This window comes from Lasioglossum baleicum, unplaced genomic scaffold, assembly GCF_051020765.1.
Source record: "Lasioglossum baleicum unplaced genomic scaffold, iyLasBale1 scaffold0072, whole genome shotgun sequence".
Taxonomy (NCBI): domain Eukaryota; kingdom Metazoa; phylum Arthropoda; class Insecta; order Hymenoptera; family Halictidae; genus Lasioglossum; species Lasioglossum baleicum.
The window spans coordinates 296,958-324,542 of record NW_027469132.1 but is presented as its reverse complement, the minus strand read 5'-3'; positions in this window follow the sequence as shown (position 1 = coordinate 324,542).

Below are 27,585 nucleotides of genomic sequence, written 5' to 3'. Positions count from 1 at the left end.
ATGGACCTCTCGTTGCCGGTCGTGGTCGACCACATGATCGGTAGCAAGAGGTCAAGAGCAGCGTGTGCCCCCTTCTGCGAGATTGTGATAACACAGAAGGAGGCAGCGGAGAGGGAGAGGGAAGCTGATCCCCTCTCCGCCAGGAGGCTAGCATTGGCGGGGCAACCCCGACGAGGCCGACGGCCCCCTGTAAGGGGCCGCAGACGTAATGGCGGCGGTGGGACTACTTAGTACTTCCACCGCCGCCAAGGGGGGCTGGCCGTTAAGGCGCCCCCGGGGTGGGCAGGTCGCGGGGGGCGAGGTGGAGCAATAATCCCCTCCCCGCCACTACAAAGATGCGACCTGCCGGTCGACCCCCCTCCTTTTATTTTATAATATTTCATTTTATTCTATATATATTTTATATTCTATATTATAAATTTTATCTTTATCTTTTATTCCCCTTTATTTTGCTGTCACCTTCTTATGTTTGTTGTGTTTTGTCCATTGTATTTATTTACATATTATTATTTATTTATTTATTGACTTTTATTTTATCTATTTTATCTATACACGTTGTCATTTATTGATTTTATCTTTTATTTTATCATATTTTTAAGTTTTATGCGGGTCGACCAGGGGGGTGGCACGGGGGGAGGGGACAGACACGAGCCGGAACTCGCCTCTGTTCCCTCCTTGTCGCGTGCGGAAAAAAATACAATGCAGCGTGTACGAGTATTTGCACATGTATAAAAATCGGATGGCGCGGTAACAAAAATTCTAAATTATACAGCACAAGTTGCAGCAACGGATGCGCATAAGTTAAATTACCTGCATACCGCCGTTTCCTCAAACTGTGTGTTCGTAACTGGCACTGGGAGGATCGCAGTGTCACCACTGCGAGGAGGCCCAGGACTCTGCGCGGCATACGCTGGAAGAATGTCCAGCGTGGTCGGCGCCGCTCAGAGACCTAAGGGGCGTTATTGGGATGGACCTCTCGTTGCCGGTCGTGGTCGACCACATGATCGGCAGCAAGATGTCAAGAGCAGCGTGTGCCCCCTTCTGCGAGATTGTGATAACACAGAAGGAGGCAGCGGAGAGGGAGAGGGAAGCCGACCCCCTCTCCGCCAGGAGGCTAGCATCGGTAGGGGCAACCCCCACGAGGCCGACGGCCCCCTGTAAGGGGCCGCAGACGTAATGGCGGCGGTGGGACTACTTAGTACTTCCACCGCCGCCATGGGGGGCTGGCCGTTAAGGCGCCCCCGGGGTGGGCAGGTCGCGGGGGGCGATGTGGAGCAATAATCCCCTCCCCACCTCTACAAAGATGCGACCTGCCGGTCGACCCCCCTCCTTTTATTTTATAAAATTTCATTTTATTCTATATATATTTTATATTCTATATTATAAATTTTATCTTTATCTTTTATTCCCCTTTATTTTGCTGTCACCTTCTTATGTTTGTTGTGTTTTGTCCATTGTATTTATTTACATATTATTATTTATTTATTTATTGTCTTTTATTTTATCTATTTTATCTATACACGTTTTCATTTATTGATTTTATCTATTATTTTATCGTATTTTTAAGTTTTATGCGGGTCGACGTGGGGGGTGGGACGGGGGGAGGGGACAGACGCGAGCCGGAACTCGCCTCTATCCCCTCCTTGTCGGGTGCGGAAAAAAATACAATGCAGTGTGTACGAGTATTTGCACATGTATAAAAATCGCATGGCGCTGTAACAAAAATTCTAAATTATACAGCACAAGTTGCTGCAATGCATGCGCATAAGTTAAATTACCTGCATACCGCCGTTTCCTCAAACTGTGTGTTCGTAACTGGCACTGGGAGGATCGCAGTGTCACCACTGCGAGGAGGCCCAGGACTCTGCGCGGCATACGCTGGAAGAATGTCCAGCGTGGTCGGCACCGCGCAGAGACCTAAGGGGCGTTATTGGGATAGACCTCTCGTTGCCTGTCGTGGTCGATCACATGATCGGCAGCGAGAGGTCAAGAGCAGCGTTTGCCTCCTTCTGCGATATTGTGATAACGCAGATGGTGGCAGCGGAGAGGGAGAGGGAAGCCGACCCCCTCTCCGCCAGGAGGCTAACATCGGTAGGGGCAACCCCCACGAGGCCGACGGCCCCCTGTAAGGGGCCGCAGACGTAATGGCGGCGGTGGGACTACTTAGTACTTCCACCGCCGCCAAGGGGGGCTGGCCGTTAAGGCGCCCCCGGGGTGGGCAGGTCGCGGGGGGCGAGGTGGAGCAATAATCCACTCCCCGCCTCTACAAAGATGCGACCTGCCGGTCGACCCCCCTCCTTTTATTTTATAATATTTCATTTTATTCTATATATATTTTATATTCTATATTATAAATTTTATCTTTATCTTTTATTCCCCTTTATTTTGCCCCCTCCCCTTCTTATGTTTGTTGTGATTTGTCCATTGTATTTATTTACATATTATTATTTATTTATTTATTGACTTTTATTTTATCTATTTTATCTATACACGTTGTCATTTATTGATTTTATCTTTTATTTTATCATATTTTTAAGTTTTATGCGGGTCGACCAGGGGGGTGGCACGGGGGGAGGGGACAGACACGAGCCGGAACTCGCCTCTGTCCCCTCCTTGCCGCGTGCGGAAAAAAATACAATGCAGCGTGTACGAGTATTTGCACATGTATAAAAATCGGATGGCGCGGTAACAAAAATTCTAAATTATACAGCACAAGTTGCAGCAACGGATGCGCATAAGTTAAATTACCTGCATACCGCCGTTTCCTCAAACTGTGTGTTCGTAACTGGCACTGGGAGGATCGCAGTGTCACCACTGCGAGGAGGCCCAGGACTCTGCGCGGCATACGCTGGAAGAATGTCGAGCGTGGTCGGCACCGCGCAGAGACCTAAGGGGCGTTATTGGGATGGACCTCTCGTTGCCGGTAGTGGTCGATCACATGATCGGCAGCGAGAGGTCAAGAGCAGCGTTTGCCTCCTTCTGCGTGATTGTGATAACGCAGAAGGAGGCAGCGGAGAGGGAGAGGGAAGCCGACCCCCTCTCCGCCAGGAGGCCAGCATCGGCGGGGCAACCACGACGAGGCCGACGGCCCCCTGTAAGGGGCCGCAGACGTAATGGCGGCGGTGGGACTACTTAGTACTTCCACCGTCGCCAAGGGGGGCTGGCCGTTAAGGCGCCCCCGGGGTGGGCAGGTCGCGGGGGGCGATGTGGAGCAATAATCCCCTCCCCGCCTCTACAAAGATGCGACCTGCCGGTCGACCCCCCTCCTTTTATTTTATAATATTTCATTTTATTCCATATATATTTTATATTCTATATTATAAATTTTATCTTTATCTTTTATACCCCTTTATTTTGCCCCCCCCTTCTTATGTTTGTTGTGTTTTGTCCATTGTATTTATTTACATATTATTATTTATTTATTTATTGACTTTTATTTTATCTATTTTATCTATACACGTTGTCATTTATTGATTTTATCTTTTATTTTATCATATTTTTAAGTTTTATGCGGGTCGACCAGGGGGGTGGCACGGGGGAAGGGTACAGACACGAGCCGGAACTCGCCTCTGTCCCCTCCTTGTCGCGTGCGGAAAAAAATACAATGCAGCGTGTACGAGTATTTGCACATGTATAAAAATCGGATGGCGCGGTAACAAAAATTCTAAATTATACAGCACAAGTTGCAGCAATGGATGCGCATAAGTTAAATTACCTGCATACCGCCGTTTCCTCAAACTGTGTGTTCGTAACTGGCACTGGGAGGATCGCAGTGTCACCACTGCGAGGAGGCCCAGGACTCTGCGCAGCATACGCTGGAAGAATGTCCAGCGTGGTCGGCACCGCGCAGAGACCTAAGGGGCGTTATTGGGATAGACCTCTCGTTGCCTGTCGTGGTCGATCACATGATCGGCAGCGAGAGGTCAAGAGCAGCGTTTGCCTCCTTCTGCGATATTGTGATAACGCAGATGGTGGCAGCGGAGAGGGAGAGGGAAGCCGACCCCCTCTCCGCCAGGAGGCCAGCATCGGCGGGGCAACCACGACGAGGCCGACGGCCCCCTGTAAGGGGCCGCAGACGTAATGGCGGCGGTGGGACTACTTAGTACTTCCACCGCCGCCAAGGGGGGCTGGCCGTTAAGGCGCCCCCGGGGTGGGCAGGTCGCGGGGGGCGATGTGGAGCAATAATCCCCTCCCCGCCTCTACAAAGATGCGACCTGCCGGTCGACCCCCCTCCTTTTATTTTATAATATTTCATTTTATTCTATATATATTTTATATTCTATATTATAAATTTTATCTTTATCTTTTATACCCCTTTATTTTGCCCCCCCCTTCTTATGTTTGTTGTGTTTTGTCCGTTGTATTTATTTACTTATTATTATTTATTTATTTATTGACTTTTATTTTATCTATTTTATCTATACACGTTTTCATTTATTGATTTTATCTTTTATTTTATCATATTTTTAAGTTTTATGCGGGTCGACCAGGGGGGTGGGACGGGGGGAGGGGACAGACGCGAGCCGGAACTCGCCTGTGTCCCCTCCTTGTCGCGTGCGGAAAAAAATACAATGCAGCGTGTACGAGTATTTGCACATGTATAAAAATCGGATGGCGAGGTAACAAAAATTCTAAATTATACAGCACAAGTTGCAGCAACGGATGCGCATAAGTTAAATTACCTGCATACCGCCGTTTCCTCAAACTGTGTGTTCGTAACTGGCACTGGGAGGATCGCAGTGTCAGCACTGCGAGGAGGCCCAGGACTCTGCGCGGCATACGCTGGAAGAATGTCCAGCGTGGTCGGCACCGCGCAGAGACCTAAGGGGCGTTATTGGGATGGACCTCTCGTTGCCGGTCGTGGTCGACCACATGATCGGCAGCAAGAGGTCAAGAGCAGCGTGTGCCCCCTTCTGCGAGATTGTGATAACACAGAAGGAGGCAGCGGAGAGGGAGAGGGAAGCTGATCCCCTCTCCGCCAGGAGGCTAGCATCGGCGGGGCAACCCTGACGAGGCCGACGGCCCCCTGTAAGGGGCCGCAGACGTAATGGCAGCGGTGGGACTACTTAATACATCCACCGCCGCCAAGGGGGGCTGGCCGTTAAGGCGCCCCCGGGGTGGGCAGGTCGCGGGGGGCGAGGTGGAGCAATAATCCCCTCCCCGCCACTACAAAGATGCGACCTGCCGGTCGACCCCCCTCCTTTTATTTTATAATATTTCATTTTATTCTATATATATTTTATATTCTATATTATAAATTTTATCTTTATCTTTTATACCCCTTTATTTTGCCCCCCCCCTTCTTATGTTTGTTGTGTTTTGTCCGTTGTATTTATTTACTTATTATTATTTATTTATTTATTGACTTTTATTTTATCTATTTTATCTATACACGTTTTCATTTATTGATTTTATTTTTTATTTTATCATATTTTTAAGTTTTATGCGGGTCGACCAGGGGGGTGGGACGGGGGGAGGGGACAGACGCGAGCCGGAACTCGCCTGTGTCCCCTCCTTGTCGCGTGCGGAAAAAAATACAATGCAGCGTGTACGAGTATTTGCACATGTATAAAAATCGGATGGCGAGGTAACAAAAATTCTAAATTATACAGCACAAGTTGCAGCAACGGATGCGCATAAGTTAAATTACCTGCATACCGCCGTTTCCTCAAACTGTGTGTTCGTAACTGGCACTGGGAGGATCGCAGTGTCACCACTGCGAGGAGGCCCAGGACTCTGCGCGGCATACGCTGGAAGAATGTCCAGCGTGGTCGGCGCCGCTCAGAGACCTAAGGGGCGTTATTGGGATGGACCTCTCGTTGCCGGTCGTGGTCGACCACATGATCGGCAGCAAGAGGTCAAGAGCAGCGTGTGCCCCCTTCTGCGAGATTGTGATAACACAGAAGGTGGCAGCGGAGAGGGAGAGGGAAGCTGATCCCCTCTCCGCCAGGAGGCTAGCATCGGCGGGGCAACCCTGACGAGGCCGACGGCCCCCTGTAAGGGGCCGCAGACGTAATGGCGGCGGTGGGACTACTTAGTAAATCCACCGCCGCCAAGGGGGGCTGGCCGTTAAGGCGCCCCCGGGGTGGGCAGGTCGCGGGGGGCGAGGTGGAGCAATAATCCCCTCCCCGCCACTACAAAGATGCGACCTGCCGGTCGACCCCCCTCCTTTTATTTTATAATATTTCATTTTATTCTATATATATTTTATATTCTATATTATAAATTTTATCTTTATCTTTTATTCCCCTTTATTTTGCTGTCACCTTCTTATGTTTGTTGTGTTTTGTCCATTGTATTTATTTACATATTATTATTTATTTATTTATTGACTTTTATTTTATCTATTTTATCTATACACGTTGTCATTTATTGATTTTATCTTTTATTTTATCATATTTTTAAGTTTTATGCGGGTCGACCAGGGGGGTGGCACGGGGGAAGGGTACAGACACGAGCCGGAACTCGCCTCTGTCCCCTCCTTGTCGCGTGCGGAAAAAAATACAATGCAGCGTGTACGAGTATTTGCACATGCATAAAAATCGGATGGCGCGGTAACAAAAATTCTAAATTATACAGTACAAGTTGCAGCAATGGATGCGCATAAGTTAAATTACCTGCATACCGCCGTTTCCTCAAACTGTGTGTTCGTAACTGGCACTGGGAGGATCGCAGTGTCACCACTGCGAGGAGGCCCAGGACTCTGCGCGGCATAAACTGGAAGAATGTCCAGCGTGGTCGGCACCGCGCAGAGACCTAAGGGGCGTTATTGGGATAGACCTCTCGTTGCCTGTCGTGGTCGATCACATGATCGGCAGCGAGAGGTCAAGAGCAGCGTTTGCCTCCTTCTGCGATATTGTGATAACGCAGATGGTGGCAGCGGAGAGGGAGAGGGAAGCCGACCCCCTCTCCGCCAGGAGGCTAGCATCGGTAGGGGCAACCCCCATGAGGCCGACGGCCCCCTGTAAGGGGCCGCAGACGTAATGGCGGCGGTGGGACTACTTAGTACTTCCACCGCCGCCAAGGGGGGCTGGCCGTTAAGGCTCCCCCGGGGTGGGCAGGTCGCGGGGGGCGAGGTGGAGCAATAATCCACTCCCCGCCTCTACAAAGATGCGACCTGCCGGTCGACCCCCCTCCTTTTATTTTATAATATTTCATTTTATTCTATATATATTTTATATTCTATATTATAAATTTTATCTTTATCTTTTATTCCCCTTTATTTTGCCCCCCCCCTTCTTATGTTTGATGTGATTTGTCCATTGTATTTATTTACATATTATTATTTATTTATTTATTGACTTTTATTTTATCTATTTTATCTATACACGTTGTCATTTATTGATTTTATCTTTTATTTTATCATATTTTTAAGTTTTATGCGGGTCGACCAGGGGGGTGGCACGGGGGGAGGGGACAGACACGAGCCGGAACTCGCCTCTATTCCCTCCTTGTCGCGTGCGGAAAAAAATACAATGCAGCGTGTACGAGTATTTGCACATGTATAAAAATCGGATGGCGCGGTAACAAAAATTCTAAATTATACAGCACAAGTTGCAGCAACGGATGCGCATAAGTTAAATTACCTGCATACCGCCGTTTCCTCAAACTGTGTGTTCGTAACTGGCACTGGGAGGATCGCAGTGTCACCACTGCGAGGAGGCCCAGGACTCCGCGCGGCATACGCTGGAAGAATGTCCAGGGTGGTCGGCGCCGCTCAGAGACCTAAGGGGCGTTATTGGGATGGACCTCTCGTTGCCGGTCGTGGTCGACCACATGATCGGCAGCAAGAGGTCAAGAGCAGCGTGTGCCCCCTTCTGCGAGATTGTGATAACACAGAAAGAGGCAGCGGTGAGGGAGAGGAAAGCTGATCCCCTCTCCGCCAGGAGGCTAGCATTGGCGGGGCAACCCCGACGAGGCCGACGGCCCCCTGTAAGGGGCCGCAGACGTAATGGCGGCGGTGGGACTACTTAGTACTTCCACCGCCGCCAGGGGGGCTGGCCGTTAAGGCGCCCCCGGGGTGGGCAGGTCGCGGGGGGCGAGGTGGAGCAATAATCCCCTCCCCGCCACTACAAAGATGCGACCTGCCGGTCGACCCCCCTCCTTTTATTTTATAATATTTCATTTTATTCTATATATATTTTATATTCTATATTATAAATTTTATCTTTATGTTTTATTCCCCTTTATTTTGCTGTCACCTTCTTATGTTTGTTGTGTTTTGTCCATTGTATTTATTTACATATTATTATTTATTTATTTATTGACTTTTATTTTATCTATTTTATCTATACACGTTTTCATTTATTGATTTTATCTTTTATTTTATCATATTTTTAAGTTTTATGCGGGTTGACCAGGGGGGTGGGACGGGGGGAGGGGACAGACGCGAGCCGGAACTCGCCTGTGTCCCCTCCTTGTCGCGTGCGGAAAAAAATACAATGCAGCGTGTACGAGTATTTGCACATGTATAAAAATCGGATGGCGAGGTAACAAAAATTCTAAATTATACAGCACAAGTTGCAGCAACGGATGCGCATAAGTTAAATTACCTGCATACCGCCGTTTCCTCAAACTGTGTGTTCGTAACTGGCACTGGGAGGATCGCAGTGTCACCACTGCGAAGAGGCCCAGGACTCTGCGCGGCATACGCTGGAAGAATGTCCAGCGTGGTCGGCGCCGCTCAGAGACCTAAGGGGCGTTATTGGGATGGACCTCTCGTTGCCGGTCATGGTCGACCACATGATCTGCAGCAAGAGGTCAAGAGCAGCGTGTGCCCCCTTCTGCGAGATTGTGATAACACAGAAGGAGGCAGCGGAGAGGGAGAGGGAAGCTGATCCCCTCTCCGCCAGGAGGCTAGCATCGGCGGGGCAACCCTGACGAGGCCGACGGCCCCCTGTAAGGGGCCGCAGACGTAATGGCGGCGGTGGGACTACTTAATACATCCACCGCCGCCAAGGGGGGCTGGCCGTTAAGGCGCCCCCGGGGTGGGCAGGTCGCGGGGGGCGAGGTGGAGCAATAATCCCCTCCCCGCCACTACAAAGATGCGACCTGCCGGTCGACCCCCCTCCTTTTATTTTATAATATTTCATTTTATTCTATACATATTTTATATTCTACATTATAAATTTTAACTTTATCTTTTATACCCCTTTATTTTGCCCCCCCCTTCTTATGTTTGTTGTGTTTTGTCCGTTGTATTTATTTACTTATTATTATTTATTTATTTATTGACTTTTATTTTATCTATTTTATCTATACACGTTTTCATTTATTGATTTTATCTTTTATTTTATCATATTTTTAAGTTTTATGCGGGTCGACCAGGGGGGTGGGACGGGGGGAGGGGACAGACGCGAGCCGGAACTCGCCTGTGTCCCCTCCTTGTCGCGTGCGGAAAAAAATACAATGCAGCGTGTACGAGTATTTGCACATGTATAAAAATCGGATGGCGAGGTAACAAAAATTCTAAATTATACAGCACAAGTTGCAGCAACGGATGCGCATAAGTTAAATTACCTGCATACCGCCGTTTCCTCAAACTGTGTGTTCGTAACTGGCACTGGGAGGATCGCAGTGTCACCACTGCGAGGAGGCCCAGGACTCTGCGCTGCATACGCTGGAAGAATGTCCAGCGTGGTCGGCACCGCGCAGAGACCTAAGGGGCGTTATTGGGATGGACCTCTCGTTGCCGGTAGTGGTCGATCACATGATCGGCAGCGAGAGGTCAAGAGCAGCGTTTGCCTCCTTCTGCGTGATTGTGATAACGCAGAAGGAGGCAGCGGAGAGGGAGAGGGAAGCCGACCCCCTCTCCGCCAGGAGGCTAGCATCGGTAGGGGCAACCCCCACGAGGCCGACGGCCCCCTGTAAGGGGCCGCAGACGTAATGGCGGCGGTGGGACTACTTAGTACTTCCACCGCCGCCAAGGGGGGCTGGCCGTTAAGGCTCCCCCGGGGTGGGCAGGTCGCGGGGGGCGAGGTGGAGCAATAATCCACTCCCCGCCTCTACAAAGATGCGACCTGCCGGTCGACCCCCCTCCTTTTATTTTATAATATTTCATTTTATTCTATATATATTTTATATTCTATATTATAAATTTTATCTTTATCTTTTATTCCCCTTTATTTTGCCCCCCCCCCTTCTTATGTTTGATGTGATTTGTCCATTGTATTTATTTACATATTATTATTTATTTATTTATTGACTTTTATTTTATCTATTTTATCTATACACGTTGTCATTTATTGATTTTATCTTTTATTTTATCAGATTTTTAAGTTTTATGCGGGTCGACCAGGGGGGTGGCACGGGGGGAGGGGACAGACACGAGCCGGAACTCGCCTCTATTCCCTCCTTGTCGCGTGCGGAAAAAAATACAATGCAGCGTGTACGAGTATTTGCACATGTATAAAAATCGGATGGCGCGGTAACAAAAATTCTAAATTATACAGCACAAGTTGCAGCAACGGATGCGCATAAGTTAAATTACCTGCATACCGCCGTTTCCTCAAACTGTGTGTTCGTAACTGGCACTGGGAGGATCGCAGTGTCACCACTGCGAGGAGGCCCAGGACTCGGCGCGGCATACGCTGGAAGAATGTCCAGGGTGGTCGGCGCCGCTCAGAGACCTAAGGGGCGTTATTGGGATGGACCTCTCGTTGCCGGTCGTGGTCGACCACATGATCGGCAGCAAGAGGTCAAGAGCAGCGTGTGCCCCCTTCTGCGAGATTGTGATAACACAGAAAGAGGCAGCGGAGAGGGAGAGGAAAGCTGATCCCCTCTCCGCCAGGAGGCTAGCATTGGCGGGGCAACCCCGACGAGGCCGACGGCCCCCTGTAAGGGGCCGCAGACGTAATGGCGGCGGTGGGACTACTTAGTACTCCCACCGCCGCCAGGGGGGCTGGCCGTTAAGGCGCCCCCGGGGTGGGCAGGTCGCGGGGGCCGAGGTGGAGCAATAATCCCCTCCCCGCCACTACAAAGATGCGACCTGCCGGTCGACCCCCCTCCTTTTATTTTATAATATTTCATTTTATTCTATATATATTTTATATTCTATATTATAAATTTTATCTTTATCTTTTATACCCCTTTATTTTGCCCCCCCCCTTCTTATGTTTGTTGTGTTTTGTCCGTTGTATTTATTTACTTATTATTATTTATTTATTTATTGACTTTTATTTTATCTATTTTATCTATACACGTTTTCATTTATTGATTTTATTTTTTATTTTATCATATTTTTAAGTTTTATGCGGGTCGACCAGGGGGGTGGGACGGGGGGAGGGACAGACGCGAGCCGGAACTCGCCTGTGTCCCCTCCTTGTCGCGTGCGGAAAAAAATACAATGCAGCGTGTACGAGTATTTGCACATGTATAAAAATCGGATGGCGAGGTAACAAAAATTCTAAATTATACAGCACAAGTTGCAGCAACGGATGCGCATAAGTTAAATTACCTGCATACCGCCGTTTCCTCAAACTGTGTGTTCGTAACTGGCACTGGGAGGATCGCAGTGTCACCACTGCGAGGAGGCCCAGGACTCTGCGCGGCATACGCTGGAAGAATGTCCAGCGTGGTCGGCGCCGCTCAGAGACCTAAGGGGCGTTATTGGGATGGACCTCTCGTTGCCGGTCGTGGTCGACCACATGATCGGCAGCAAGAGGTCAAGAGCAGCGTGTGCCCCCTTCTGCGAGATTGTGATAACACAGAAGGTGGCAGCGGAGAGGGAGAGGGAAGCTGATCCCCTCTCCGCCAGGAGGCTAGCATCGGCGGGGCAACCCTGACGAGGCCGACGGCCCCCTGTAAGGGGCCGCAGACGTAATGGCGGCGGTGGGACTACTTAGTACATCCACCGCCGCCAAGGGGGGCTGGCCGTTAAGGCGCCCCCGGGGTGGGCAGGTCGCGGGGGGCGAGGTGGAGCAATAATCCCCTCCCCGCCACTACAAAGATGCGACCTGCCGGTCGACCCCCCTCCTTTTATTTTATAATATTTCATTTTATTCTATATATATTTTATATTCTATATTATAAATTTTATCTTTATCTTTTATTCCCCTTTATTTTGCTGTCACCTTCTTATGTTTGTTGTGTTTTGTCCATTGTATTTATTTACATATTATTATTTATTTATTTATTGACTTTTATTTTATCTATTTTATCTATACACGTTGTCATTTATTGATTTTATCTTTTATTTTATCATATTTTTAAGTTTTATGCGGGTCGACCAGGGGGGTGGCACGGGGGAAGGGTACAAACACGAGCCGGAACTCGCCTCTGTCCCCTCCTTGTCGCGTGCGGAAAAAAATACAATGCAGCGTGTACGAGTATTTGCACATGCATAAAAATCGGATGGCGCGGTAACAAAAATTCTAAATTATACAGTACAAGTTGCAGCAATGGATGCGCATAAGTTAAATTACCTGCATACCGCCGTTTCCTCAAACTGTGTGTTCGTAACTGGCACTGGGAGGATCGCAGTGTCACCACTGCGAGGAGGCCCAGGACTCTGCGCGGCATACGCTGGAAGAATGTCCAGCGTGGTCGGCACCGCGCAGAGACCTAAGGGGCGTTATTGGGATAGACCTCTCGTTGCCTGTCGTGGTCGATCACATGATCGGCAGCGAGAGGTCAAGAGCAGCGTTTGCCTCCTTCTGCGATATTGTGATAACGCAGATGGTGGCAGCGGAGAGGGAGAGGGAAGCCGACCCCCTCTCCGCCAGGAGGCTAGCATCGGTAGGGGCAACCCCCATGAGGCCGACGGCCCCCTGTAAGGGGCCGCAGACGTAATGGCGGCGGTGGGACTACTTAGTACTTCCACCGCCGCCAAGGGGGGCTGGCCGTTAAGGCTCCCCCGGGGTGGGCAGGTCGCGGGGGGCGAGGTGGAGCAATAATCCACTCCCCGCCTCTACAAAGATGCGACCTGCCGGTCGACCCCCCTCCTTTTATTTTATAATATTTCATTTTATTCTATATATATTTTATATTCTATATTATAAATTTTATCTTTATCTTTTATTCCCCTTTATTTTGCCCCCCCCCCCTTCTTATGTTTGATGTGATTTGTCCATTGTATTTATTTACATATTATTATTTATTTATTTATTGAGTTTTATTTTATCTATTTTATCTATACACGTTGTCATTTATTGATTTTATCTTTTATTTTATCATATTTTTAAGTTTTATGCGGGTCGACCAGGGGGGTGGCACGGGGGGAGGGGACAGACACGAGCCGGAACTCGCCTCTATTCCCTCCTTGTCGCGTGCGGAAAAAAATACAATGCAGCGTGTACGAGTATTTGCACATGTATAAAAATCGGATGGCGCGGTAACAAAAATTCTAAATTATACAGCACAAGTTGCAGCAACGGATGCGCATAAGTTAAATTACCTGCATACCGCCGTTTCCTCAAACTGTGTGTTCGTAACTGGCACTGGGAGGATCGCAGTGTCACCACTGCGAGGAGGCCCAGGACTCCGCGCGGCATACGCTGGAAGAATGTCCAGGGTGGTCGGCGCCGCTCAGAGACCTAAGGGGCGTTATTGGGATGGACCTCTCGTTGCCGGTCGTGGTCGACCACATGATCGGCAGCAAGAGGTCAAGAGCAGCGTGTGCCCCCTTCTGCGAGATTGTGATAACACAGAAAGAGGCAGCGGTGAGGGAGAGGAAAGCTGATCCCCTCTCCGCCAGGAGGCTAGCATTGGCGGGGCAACCCCGACGAGGCCGACGGCCCCCTGTAAGGGGCCGCAGACGTAATGGCGGCGGTGGGACTACTTAGTACTTCCACCGCCGCCAGGGGGGCTGGCCGTTAAGGCGCCCCCGGGGTGGGCAGGTCGCGGGGGGCGAGGTGGAGCAATAATCCCCTCCCCGCCACTACAAAGATGCGACCTGCCGGTCGACCCCCCTCCTTTTATTTTATAATATTTCATTTTATTCTATATATATTTTATATTCTATATTATAAATTTTATCTTTATGTTTTATTCCCCTTTATTTTGCTGTCACCTTCTTATGTTTGTTGTGTTTTGTCCATTGTATTTATTTACATATTATTATTTATTTATTTATTGACTTTTATTTTATCTATTTTATCTATACACGTTTTCATTTATTGATTTTATCTTTTATTTTATCATATTTTTAAGTTTTATGCGGGTTGACCAGGGGGGTGGGACGGGGGGAGGGGACAGACGCGAGCCGGAACTCGCCTGTGTCCCCTCCTTGTCGCGTGCGGAAAAAAATACAATGCAGCGTGTACGAGTATTTGCACATGTATAAAAATCGGATGGCGAGGTAACAAAAATTCTAAATTATACAGCACAAGTTGCAGCAACGGATGCGCATAAGTTAAATTACCTGCATACCGCCGTTTCCTCAAACTGTGTGTTCGTAACTGGCACTGGGAGGATCGCAGTGTCACCACTGCGAAGAGGCCCAGGACTCTGCGCGGCATACGCTGGAAGAATGTCCAGCGTGGTCGGCGCCGCTCAGAGACCTAAGGGGCGTTATTGGGATGGACCTCTCGTTGCCGGTCATGGTCGACCACATGATCTGCAGCAAGAGGTCAAGAGCAGCGTGTGCCCCCTTCTGCGAGATTGTGATAACACAGAAGGAGGCAGCGGAGAGGGAGAGGGAAGCTGATCCCCTCTCCGCCAGGAGGCTAGCATCGGCGGGGCAACCCTGACGAGGCCGACGGCCCCCTGTAAGGGGCCGCAGACGTAATGGCGGCGGTGGGACTACTTAATACATCCACCGCCGCCAAGGGGGGCTGGCCGTTAAGGCGCCCCCGGGGTGGGCAGGTCGCGGGGGGCGAGGTGGAGCAATAATCCCCTCCCCGCCACTACAAAGATGCGACCTGCCGGTCGACCCCCCTCCTTTTATTTTATAATATTTCATTTTATTCTATACATATTTTATATTCTACATTATAAATTTTAACTTTATCTTTTATACCCCTTTATTTTGCCCCCCCCTTCTTATGTTTGTTGTGTTTTGTCCGTTGTATTTATTTACTTATTATTATTTATTTATTTATTGACTTTTATTTTATCTATTTTATCTATACACGTTTTCATTTATTGATTTTATCTTTTATTTTATCATATTTTTAAGTTTTATGCGGGTCGACCAGGGGGGTGGGACGGGGGGAGGGGACAGACGCGAGCCGGAACTCGCCTGTGTCCCCTCCTTGTCGCGTGCGGAAAAAAATACAATGCAGCGTGTACGAGTATTTGCACATGTATAAAAATCGGATGGCGAGGTAACAAAAATTCTAAATTATACAGCACAAGTTGCAGCAACGGATGCGCATAAGTTAAATTACCTGCATACCGCCGTTTCCTCAAACTGTGTGTTCGTAACTGGCACTGGGAGGATCGCAGTGTCACCACTGCGAGGAGGCCCAGGACTCTGCGCTGCATACGCTGGAAGAATGTCCAGCGTGGTCGGCACCGCGCAGAGACCTAAGGGGCGTTATTGGGATGGACCTCTCGTTGCCGGTAGTGGTCGATCACATGATCGGCAGCGAGAGGTCAAGAGCAGCGTTTGCCTCCTTCTGCGTGATTGTGATAACGCAGAAGGAGGCAGCGGAGAGGGAGAGGGAAGCCGACCCCCTCTCCGCCAGGAGGCTAGCATCGGTAGGGGCAACCCCCACGAGGCCGACGGCCCCCTGTAAGGGGCCGCAGACGTAATGGCGGCGGTGGGACTACTTAGTACTTCCACCGCCGCCAAGGGGGGCTGGCCGTTAAGGCTCCCCCGGGGTGGGCAGGTCGCGGGGGGCGAGGTGGAGCAATAATCCACTCCCCGCCTCTACAAAGATGCGACCTGCCGGTCGACCCCCCTCCTTTTATTTTATAATATTTCATTTTATTCTATATATATTTTATATTCTATATTATAAATTTTATCTTTATCTTTTATTCCCCTTTATTTTGCCCCCCCCTTCTTATGTTTGATGTGATTTGTCCATTGTATTTATTTACATATTATTATTTATTTATTTATTGACTTTTATTTTATCTATTTTATCTATACACGTTGTCATTTATTGATTTTATCTTTTATTTTATCAGATTTTTAAGTTTTATGCGGGTCGACCAGGGGGGTGGCACGGGGGGAGGGGACAGACACGAGCCGGAACTCGCCTCTATTCCCTCCTTGTCGCGTGCGGAAAAAAATACAATGCAGCGTGTACGAGTATTTGCACATGTATAAAAATCGGATGGCGCGGTAACAAAAATTCTAAATTATACAGCACAAGTTGCAGCAACGGATGCGCATAAGTTAAATTACCTGCATACCGCCGTTTCCTCAAACTGTGTGTTCGTAACTGGCACTGGGAGGATCGCAGTGTCACCACTGCGAGGAGGCCCAGGACTCGGCGCGGCATACGCTGGAAGAATGTCCAGGGTGGTCGGCGCCGCTCAGAGACCTAAGGGGCGTTATTGGGATGGACCTCTCGTTGCCGGTCGTGGTCGACCACATGATCGGCAGCAAGAGGTCAAGAGCAGCGTGTGCCCCCTTCTGCGAGATTGTGATAACACAGAAAGAGGCAGCGGAGAGGGAGAGGAAAGCTGATCCCCTCTCCGCCAGGAGGCTAGCATTGGCGGGGCAACCCCGACGAGGCCGACGGCCCCCTGTAAGGGGCCGCAGACGTAATGGCGGCGGTGGGACTACTTAGTACTTCCACCGCCGCCAGGGGGGCTGGCCGTTAAGGCGCCCCCGGGGTGGGCAGGTCGCGGGGGCCGAGGTGGAGCAATAATCCCCTCCCCGCCACTACAAAGATGCGACCTGCCGGTCGACCCCCCTCCTTTTATTTTATAATATTTCATTTTATTCTATATATATTTTATATTCTATATTATAAATTTTATCTTTATCTTTTATTCCCCTTTATTTTGCTGTCACCTTCTTATGTTTGTTGTGTTTTGTCCATTGTATTTATTTACATATTATTATTTATTTATTTATTGACTTTTATTTTATCTATTTTATCTATACACGTTGTCATTTATTGATTTTATCTTTTATTTTATCATATTTTTAAGTTTTATGCGGGTCGACCAGGGGGGTGGCACGGGGGGAGGGGACAGACACGAGCCGGAACTCGCCTCTGTCCCCTCCTTGCCGCGTGCGGAAAAAAATACAATGCAGCGTGTACGAGTATTTGCACATGTATAAAAATCGGATGGCGCGGTAACAAAAATTCTAAATTATACAGCACAAGTTACAGCAACGGATGCGCATAAGTTAAATTACCTGCATACCGCCGTTTCCTCAAACTGTGTGTTCGTAACTGGCACTGGGAGGATCGCAGTGTCACCACTGCGAGGAGGCCCAGGACTCTGCGCGGCATACGCTGGAAGAATGTCGAGCGTGGTCGGCACCGCGCAGAGACCTAAGGGGCGTTATTGGGATGGACCTCTCGTTGCCGGTAGTGGTCGATCACATGATCGGCAGCGAGAGGTCAAGATCAGCGTTTGCCTCCTTCTGCGTGATTGTGATAACGCAGAAGGAGGCAGCGGAGAGGGAGAGGGAAGCCGACCCCCTCTCCGCCAGGAGGCCAGCATCGGCGGGGCAACCACGACGAGGCCGACGGCCCCCTGTAAGGGGCCGCAGACGTAATGGCGGCGGTGGGACTACTTAGTACTTCCACCGCCGCCAAGGGGGGCTGGCCGTTAAGGCGCCCCCGGGGTGGGCAGGTCGCGGGGGGCGATGTGGAGCAATAATCCCCTCCCCGCCTCTACAAAGATGCGACCTGCCGGTCGACCCCCCTCCTTTTATTTTATAATATTTCATTTTATTCTATATATATTTTATATTCTATATTATAAATTTTATCTTTATCTTTTATACCCCTTTATTTTGTCCCCCCCTTCTTATGTTTGTTGTGTTTTGTCCGTTGTATTTATTTACTTATTATTATTTATTTATTTATTGACTTTTATTTTATCTATTTTATCTATACACGTTTTCATTTATTGATTTTATCTTTTATTTTATCATATTTTTAAGTTCTATGCGGGTCGACCAGGGGGGTGGGACGGGGGGAGGGGACAGACGCGAGCCGGAACTCGCCTGTGTCCCCTCCTTGTCGCGTGCGGAAAAAAATACAATGCAGCGTGTACGAGTATTTGCACATGTATAAAAATCGGATGGCGCGGTAACAAAAATTCTAAATTATACAGCACAAGTTGCAGCAATGGATGCGCATAAGTTAAATTACCTGCATACCGCCGTTTCCTCAAACTGTGTGTTCGTAACTGGCACTGGGAGGATCGCAGTGTCACCACTGCGAGGAGGCCCAGGACTCTGCGCGGCATACGCTGGAAGAATTTCCAGCGTGGTCGGCACCGCGCAGAGACCTAAGGGGCGTTATTGGGATGGACCTCTCGTTGCCGGTCGTGGTCGACCACATGATCGGTAGCAAGAGGTCAAGAGCAGCGTGTGCCCCCTTCTGCGAGATTGTGATAACACAGAAGGAGGCAGCGGAGAGGGAGAGGGAAGCTGATCCCCTCTCCGCCAGGAGGCTAGCATTGGCGGGGCAACCCCGACGAGGCCGACGGCCCCCTGTAAGGGGCCGCAGACGTAATGGCGGCGGTGGGACTACTTAGTACTTCCACCGCCGCCAAGGGGGGCTGGCCGTTAAGGCGCCCCCGGGATGGGCAGGTCGCGGGGGGCGAGGTGGAGCAATAATCCCCTCCCCGCCACTACAAAGATGCGACCTGCCGGTCGACCCCCCTCCTTTTATTTTATAATATTTCATTTTATTCTATATATATTTTATATTCTATATTATAAATTTTATCTTTATCTTTTATTCCCCTTTATTTTGCTGTCACCTTCTTATGTTTGTTGTGTTTTGTCCATTGTATTTATTTACATATTATTATTTATTTATTTATTGACTTTTATTTTATCTATTTTATCTATACACGTTGTCATTTATTGATTTTATCTTTTATTTTATCATATTTTTAAGTTTTATGCGGGTCGACCAGGGGGGTGGCACGGGGGGAGGGGACAGACACGAGCCGGAACTCGCCTCTGTTCCCTCCTTGTCGCGTGCGGAAAAAAATACAATGCAGCGTGTACGAGTATTTGCACATGTATAAAAATCGGATGGCGCGGTAACAAAAATTCTAAATTATACAGCACAAGTTGCAGCAACGGATGCGCATAAGTTAAATTACCTGCATACCGCCGTTTCCTCAAACTGTGTGTTCGTAACTGGCACTGGGAGGATCGCAGTGTCACCACTGCGAGGAGGCCCAGGACTCTGCGCGGCATACGCTGGAAGAATGTCCAGCGTGGTCGGCGCCGCTCAGAGACCTAAGGGGCGTTATTGGGATGGACCTCTCGTTGCCGGTCGTGGTCGACCACATGATCGGCAGCAAGATGTCAAGAGCAGCGTGTGCCCCCTTCTGCGAGATTGTGATAACACAGAAGGAGGCAGCGGAGAGGGAGAGGGAAGCCGACCCCCTCTCCGCCAGGAGGCTAGCATCGGTAGGGGCAACCCCCACGAGGCCGACGGCCCCCTGTAAGGGGCCGCAGACGTAATGGCGGCGGTGGGACTACTTAGTACTTCCACCGCCGCCATGGGGGGCTGGCCGTTAAGGCGCCCCCGGGGTGGGCAGGTCGCGGGGGGCGATGTGGAGCAATAATCCCCTCCCCGCCTCTACAAAGATGCGACCTGCCGGTCGACCCCCCTCCTTTTATTTTATAATATTTCATTTTATTCTATATATATTTTATATTCTATATTATAAATTTTATCTTTATCTTTTATTCCCCTTTATTTTGCTGTCACCTTCTTATGTTTGTTGTGTTTTGTCCATTGTATTTATTTACATATTATTATTTATTTATTTATTGTCTTTTATTTTATCTATTTTATCTATACACGTTTTCATTTATTGATTTTATCTATTATTTTATCGTATTTTTAAGTTTTATGCGGGTCGACGTGGGGGGTGGGACGGGGGGAGGGGACAGACGCGAGCCGGAACTCGCCTCTATCCCCTCCTTGTCGCGTGCGGAAAAAAATACAATGCAGTGTGTACGAGTATTTGCACATGTATAAAAATCGCATGGCGCTGTAACAAAAATTCTAAATTATACAGCACAAGTTGCTGCAATGCATGCGCATAAGTTAAATTACCTGCATACCGCCGTTTCCTCAAACTGTGTGTTCGTAACTGGCACTGGGAGGATCGCAGTGTCACCACTGCGAGGAGGCCCAGGACTCTGCGCGGCATACGCTGGAAGAATGTCCAGCGTGGTCGGCACCGCGCAGAGACCTAAGGGGCGTTATTGGGATAGACCTCTCGTTGCCTGTCGTGGTCGATCACATGATCGGCAGCGAGAGGTCAAGAGCAGCGTTTGCCTCCTTCTGCGATATTGTGATAACGCAGATGGTGGCAGCGGAGAGGGAGAGGGAAGCCGACCCCCTCTCCGCCAGGAGGCTAACATCGGTAGGGGCAACCCCCACGAGGCCGACGGCCCCCTGTAAGGGGCCGCAGACGTAATGGCGGCGGTGGGACTACTTAGTACTTCCACCGCCGCCAAGGGGGGCTGGCCGTTAAGGCGCCCCCGGGGTGGGCAGGTCGCGGGGGGCGAGGTGGAGCAATAATCCACTCCCCGCCTCTACAAAGATGCGACCTGCCGGTCGACCCCCCTCCTTTTATTTTATAATATTTCATTTTATTCTATATATATTTTATATTCTATATTATAAATTTTATCTTTATCTTTTATTCCCCTTTATTTTGCCCCCTCCCCTTCTTATGTTTGTTGTGATTTGTCCATTGTATTTATTTACATATTATTATTTATTTATTTATTGACTTTTATTTTATCTATTTTATCTATACACGTTGTCATTTATTGATTTTATCTTTTATTTTATCATATTTTTAAGTTTTATGCGGGTCGATCAGGGGGGTGGGACGGGGGAGGGGACAGACGCGAGCCGGAACTTGCCTCTGTCCCTCCTTGTCTCGTGCGGAAAAAAATACAATGCAGCGTGTACGAGTATTTGCACATGTATAAAAATCGGATGGCGCGGTAACAAAAATTCTAAATTATACAGCACAAGTTGCAGCAATGGATGCGCATAAGTTAAATTACCTGCATACCGCCGTTTCCTCAAACTGTGTGTTCGTAACTGGCACTGGGAGGATCGCAGTGTCACCACTGCGAGGAGGCCCAGGACTCTGCGCGGCATACGCTGGAAGAATGTCCAGCGTGGTCGGCACCGCGCAGAGACCTAAGGGGCGTTATTGGGATAGACCTCTCGTTGCCTGTCGTGGTCGATCACATGATCGGCAGCGAGAGGTCAAGAGCAGCGTTTGCCTCCTTCTGCGATATTGTGATAACGCAGATGGTGGCAGCGGAGAGGGAGAGGGAAGCCGACCCCCTCTCCGCCAGGAGGCTAGCATCGGTAGGGGCAACCCCCACGAGGCCGACGGCCCCCTGTAAGGGGCCGCAGACGTAATGGCGGCGGTGGGACTACTTAGTACTTCCACCGCCGCCAAGGGGGGCTGGCCGTTAAGGCGCCCCCGGGGTGGGCAGGTCGCGGGGGGCGAGGTGGAGCAATAATCCACTCCCCGCCTCTACAAAGATGCGACCTGCCGGTCGACCCCCCTCCTTTTATTTTATAATATTTCATTTTATTCTATATATATTTTATATTCTATATTATAAATTTTATCTTTATCTTTTATTCCCCTTTATTTTGCCCCCCCTTCTTATGTTTGTTGTGATGTGTCCATTGTATTTATTTACATATTATTATTTATTTATTTATTGACTTTTATTTTATCTATTTTATCTATACACGTTGTCATTTATTGATTTTATCTTTTATTTTATCATATTTTTAAGTTTTATGCGGGTCGACCAGGGCGGTGGGACGGGGGGAGGGGACAGACGCGAGCCGGAACTTGCCTCTGTCCCTCCTTGTCTCGTGCGGAAAAAATACAATGCAGCGTGTACGAGTATTTGCACATGTATAAAAATCGGATGGCGCGGTAACAAAAATTCTAAATTATACAGCACAAGTTGCAGCAATGGATGCGCATAAGTTAAATTACGTGCATACCGCCGTTTCCTCAAACTGTGTGTTCGTAACTGGCACTGGGAGGATCGCAGTGTCACCACTGCGAGGAGGCCCAGGACTCTGCGCGGCATACGCTGGAAGAATGTCCAGCGTGGTCGGCACCGCGCAGAGACCTAAGGGGCGTTATTGGGATAGACCTCTCGTTGCCTGTCGTGGTCGATCACATGATCGGCAGCGAGAGGTCAAGAGCAGCGTTTGCCTCCTTCTGCGATATTGTGATAACGCAGATGGTGGCAGCGGAGAGGGAGAGGGAAGCCGACCCCCTCTCCGCCAGGAGGCTAGCATCGGTAGGGGCAACCCCCACGAGGCCGACGGCCCCCTGTAAGGGGCCGCAGACGTAATGGCGGCGGTGGGACTACTTAGTACTTCCACCGCCGCCAAGGGGGGCTGGCCGTTAAGGCGCCCCCGGGGTGGGCAGGACGCGGGGGGCGAGGTGGAGCAATAATCCCCTCCCCGCCACTACAAAGATGCGACCTGCCGGTCGACCCCCCTCCTTTTATTTTATAATATTTCATTTTATTCTATATATATTTTATATTCTATATTATAAATTTTATCTTTATCTTTTATTCCCCTTTATTTTGCTGTCACCTTCTTATGTTTGTTGTGTTTTGTCCATTGTATTTATTTACATATTATTATTTATTTATTTATTGACTTTTATTTTATCTATTTTATCTATACACGTTGTCATTTATTGATTTTATCTTTTATTTTATCATATTTTTAAGTTTTATGCGGGTCGACCAGGGGGGTGGCACGGGGGGAGGGGACAGACACGAGCCGGAACTCGCCTCTGTTCCCTCCTTGTCGCGTGCGGAAAAAAATACAATGCAGCGTGTACGAGTATTTGCACATGTATAAAAATCGGATGGCGCGGTAACAAAAATTCTAAATTATACAGCACAAGTTGCAGCAATGGATGCGCATAAGTTAAATTACCTGCATACCGCCGTTTCCTCAAACTGTGTGTTCGTAACTGGCACTGGGAGGATCGCAGTGTCACCACTGCGAGGAGGCCCAGGACTCTGCGCGGCATACGCTGGAAGAATTTCCAGCGTGGTCGGCACCGCGCAGAGACCTAAGGGGCGTTATTGGGATAGACCTCTCGTTGCCTGTCGTGGTCGATCACATGATCGGCAGCGAGAGGTCAAGAGCAGCGTTTGCCTCCTTCTGCGATATTGTGATAACGCAGATGGTGGCAGCGGAGAGGGAGAGGGAAGCCGACCCCCTCTCCGCCAGGAGGCTAGCATCGGTAGGGGCAACCCCCATGAGGCCGACAGCCCCCTGTAAGGGGCCGCAGACGTAATGGCGGCGGTGGGACTACTTAGTACTTCCACCGCCGCCAAGGGGGGCTGGCCGTTAAGGCTCCCCCGGGGTGGGCAGGTCGCGGGGGGCGAGGTGGAGCAATAATCCACTCCCCGCCTCTACAAAGATGCGACCTGCCGGTCGACCCCCCTCCTTTTATTTTATAATATTTCATTTTATTCTATATATATTTTATATTCTATATTATAAATTTTATCTTTATCTTTTATTCCCCTTTATTTTGCCCCCCCCCTTCTTATGTTTGATGTGATTTGTCCATTGTATTTATTTACATATTATTATTTATTTATTTATTGACTTTTATTTTATCTATTTTATCTATACACGTTGTCATTTATTGATTTTATCTTTTATTTTATCATATTTTTAAGTTTTATGCGGGTCGACCAGGGGGGTGGCACGGGGGGAGGGGACAGACACGAGCCGGAACTCGCCTCTGTCCCCTCCTTGTCGCGTGCGGAAAAAAATACAATGCAGCGTGTACGAGTATTTGCACATGTATAAAAATCGGATGGCGCGGTAACAAAAATTCTAAATTATACAGCACAAGTTGCAGCAACGGATGCGCATAAGTTAAATTACCTGCATACCGCCGTTTCCTCAAACTGTGTGTTCGTAACTGGCACTGGGAGGATCGCAGTGTCACAACTGCGAGGAGGCCCAGGACTCTGCGCTGCATACGCTGGAAGAATGTCCAGCGTGGTCGGCACCGCGCAGAGACCTAAGGGGCGTTATTGGGATGGACCTCTCGTTGCCGGTAGTGGTCGATCACATGATCGGCAGCGAGAGGTCAAGAGCAGCGTTTGCCTCCTTCTGCGTGATTGTGATAACGCAGAAGGAGGCAGCGGAGAGGGAGAGGGAAGCCGACCCCCTCTCCGCCAGGAGGCTAGCATCGGTAGGGGCAACCCCCACGAGGCCGACGGCCCCCTGTAAGGGGCCGCAGACGTAATGGCGGCGGTGGGACTACTTAGTACTTCCACCGCCGCCAAGGGGGGCTGGCCGTTAAGGCGCCCCCGGGGTGGGCAGGTCGCGGGGGGCGATGTGGAGCAATAATCCCCTCCCCGCCTCTACAAAGATGCGACCTGCCGGTCGACCCCCCTCCTTTTATTTTATAATATTTCATTTTATTCTATATATATTTTATATTCTCTATTATAAATTTTATCTTTATCTTTTATACCCCTTTATTTTGCCCCCCCCTTCTTATGTTTGTTGTGTTTCGTCCGTTGTATTTATTTACTTATTATTATTTATTTATTTATTGACTTTTATTTTATCTATTTTATCTATACACGTTGTCATTTATTGATTTTATCTTTTATTTTATCATATTTTTAAGTTTTATGCGGGTCGATCAGGGGGGTGGGACGGGGGAGGGGACAGACGCGAGCCGGAACTTGCCTCTGTCCCTCCTTGTCTCGTGCGGAAAAAATACAATGCAGCGTGTACGAGTATTTGCACATGTATAAAAATCGGATGGCGCGGTAACAAAAATTCTAAATTATACAGCACAAGTTGCAGCAATGGATGCGCATAAGTTAAATTACCTGCATACCGCCGTTTCCTCAAACTGTGTGTTCGTAACTGGCACTGGGAGGATCGCAGTGTCACCACTGCGAGGAGGCCCAGGACTCTGCGCGGCATACGCTGGAAGAATGTCGAGCGTGGTCGGCACCGCGCAGAGACCTAAGGGGCGTTATTGGGATAGACCTCTCGTTGCCTGTCGTGGTCGATCACATGATCGGCAGCGAGAGGTCAAGAGCAGCGTTTGCCTCCTTCTGCGATATTGTGATAACGCAGATGGTGGCAGCGGAGAGGGAGAGGGAAGCCGACCCCCTCTCCGCCAGGAGGCTAGCATCGGTAGGGGCAACCCCCACGAGGCCGACGGCCCCCTGTAAGGGGCCGCAGACGTAATGGCGGCGGTGGGACTACTTAGTACTTCCACCGCCGCCAAGGGGGGCTGGCCGTTAAGGCGCCCCCGGGGTGGGCAGGTCGCGGGGGGCGAGGTGGAGCAATAATCCACTCCCCGCCTCTACAAAGATGCGACCTGCCGGTCGACCCCCCTCCTTTTATTTTATAATATTTCATTTTATTCTATATATATTTTATATTCTATATTATAAATTTTATCTTTATCTTTTATTCCCCTTTATTTTGCCCCCCCCCTTCTTATGTTTGTTGTGATTTGTCCATTGTATTTATTTACATATTATTATTTATTTATTTATTGACTTTTATTTTATCTATTGTATCTATACACGTTGTCATTTATTGATTTTATCTTTTATTTTATCATATTTTTAAGTTTTATGCGGGTCGATCAGGGGGGTGGGACGGGGGAGGGGACAGACGCGAGCCGGAACTTGCCTCTGTCCCTCCTTGTCTCGTGCGGAAAAAAATACAATGCAGCGTGTACGAGTATTTGCACATGTATAAAAATCGGATGGCGCGGTAACAAAAATTCTAAATTATACAGCACAAGTTGCAGCAATGGATGCGCATAAGTTAAATTACGTGCATACCGCCGTTTCCTCAAACTGTGTGTTCGTAACTGGCACTGGGAGGATCGCAGTGTCACCACTGCGAGGAGGCCCAGGACTCTGCGCGGCATACGCTGGAAGAATGTCCAGCGTGGTCGGCACCGCGCAGAGACCTAAGGGGCGTTATTGGGATAGACCTCTCGTTGCCTGTCGTGGTCGATCACATGATCGGCAGCGAGAGGTCAAGAGCAGCGTTTGCCTCCTTCTGCGATATTGTGATAACGCAGATGGTGGCAGCGGAGAGGGAGAGGGAAGCCGACCCCCTCACCGCCAGGAGGCTAGCATCGGTAGGGGCAACCCCCACGAGGCCGACGGCCCCCTGTAAGGGGCCGCAGACGTAATGGCGGCGGTGGGACTACTTAGTACTTCCACCGCCGCCAAGGGGGGCTGGCCGTTAAGGCGCCCCCGGGGTGGGCAGGACGCGGGGGGCGAGGTGGAGCAATAATCCCCTCCCCGCCACTACAAAGATGCGACCTGCCGGTCGACCCCCCTCCTTTTATTTTATAATATTTCATTTTATTCTATATATATTTTATATTCTATATTATAAATTTTATCTTTATCTTTTATTCCCCTTTATTTTGCTGTCACCTTCTTATGTTTGTTGTGTTTTGTCCATTGTATTTATTTACATATTATTATTTATTTATTTATTGACTTTTATTTTATCTATTTTATCTATACACGTTGTCATTTATTGATTTTATCTTTTATTTTATCATATTTTTAAGTTTTATGCGGGTCGACCAGGGGGGTGGCACGGGGGGAGGGGACAGACACGAGCCGGAACTCGCCTCTGTTCCCTCCTTGTCGCGTGCGGAAAAAAATACAATGCAGCGTGTACGAGTATTTGCACATGTATAAAAATCGGATGGCGCGGTAACAAAAATTCTAAATTATACAGCACAAGTTGCAGCAATGGATGCGCATAAGTTAAATTACCTGCATACCGCCGTTTCCTCAAACTGTGTGTTCGTAACTGGCACTGGGAGGATCGCAGTGTCACCACTGCGAGGAGGCCCAGGACTCTGCGCGGCATACGCTGGAAGAATTTCCAGCGTGGTCGGCACCGCGCAGAGACCTAAGGGGCGTTATTGGGATAGACCTCTCGTTGCCTGTCGTGGTCGATCACATGATCGGCAGCGAGAGGTCAAGAGCAGCGTTTGCCTCCTTCTGCGATATTGTGATAACGCAGATGGTGGCAGCGGAGAGGGAGAGGGAAGCCGACCCCCTCTCCGCCAGGAGGCTAGCATCGGTAGGGGCAACCCCCATGAGGCCGACAGCCCCCTGTAAGGGGCCGCAGACGTAATGGCGGCGGTGGGACTACTTAGTACTTCCACCGCCGCCAAGGGGGGCTGGCCGTTAAGGCTCCCCCGGGGTGGGCAGGTCGCGGGGGGCGAGGTGGAGCAATAATCCACTCCCCGCCTCTACAAAGATGCGACCTGCCGGTCGACCCCCCTCCTTTTATTTTATAATATTTCATTTTATTCTATATATATTTTATATTCTATATTATAAATTTTATCTTTATCTTTTATTCCCCTTTATTTTGCCCCCCCCCCTTCTTATGTTTGATGTGATTTGTCCATTGTATT